We start from the raw sequence: 833 nt of genomic DNA on the forward strand, positions 1-833 counted from the left end.
GCCACAACCGGGAAAGTAGATAAGATGAGTGCGCCCAAGACCGAGGCCTGTGGTATTTTTGCCATTGTCTGGCATTGGCGGTTATTTTATGTGCTTTTATATTACAGTATTTTAACTATTCAACCAACACTCACTTTTGGACATTGTTTGCAAGTAAAACTTCTCTGATGACAAATTAAGTATAAAAACGTTTTATAAGACCTGCACTAATGTCCCCATCTGAAGGAAACGTTTTGATAAGTTGAAGCCTGCTACATTTTTCATAGAGGACTTGTTTATACAAATGAGCAATTAAGCTTTAATAAATACACATTTGCGAGTCTTTATGAGCTATAACCTACTGTAGGATAATGTTCCCGTTGGGGGGATTTTATGGCTGCATCTGATCAGATAGCATGTCCATCACAACACGTGGCATTTGTTTGCATCTGGCAATATCAACCCAACGTATCAACATTTATATGGTTCCTGGACCGTGGCATTTATAACTTTATGCATTCAAATATATGCGAATGGTCCGTTTAGGCAAAATTTAGAAGCATTGTAATAGCCTACTGAATAGACAAAGGCAAATGATGGACTCTACACAAAAGGTGCTATCTAGAACCTAAAAGTGTTCTTCGGCTGTCCCCATAGGAGAGCCCATTTGAATAATTATTTTTGGTTCCAGGTTGAACCCTTATGGTTCCAGGTAGAACCCTTTTGAGTTCCATGTAGAACCCTTTCCACAGAGGGTTCTACATAGAACACAAACGGGTTCTACCTGGAATCAAAAAGGGTTCTCCTATGGGGACAGCTGAAGAACCGTTTTGGAACGCTTTTTTTCTGAGTGT

This window comes from Salmo trutta, chromosome 1 (genome assembly GCF_901001165.1).
Source record: "Salmo trutta chromosome 1, fSalTru1.1, whole genome shotgun sequence".
Classification (NCBI taxonomy): Eukaryota; Metazoa; Chordata; class Actinopteri; order Salmoniformes; family Salmonidae; genus Salmo; species Salmo trutta.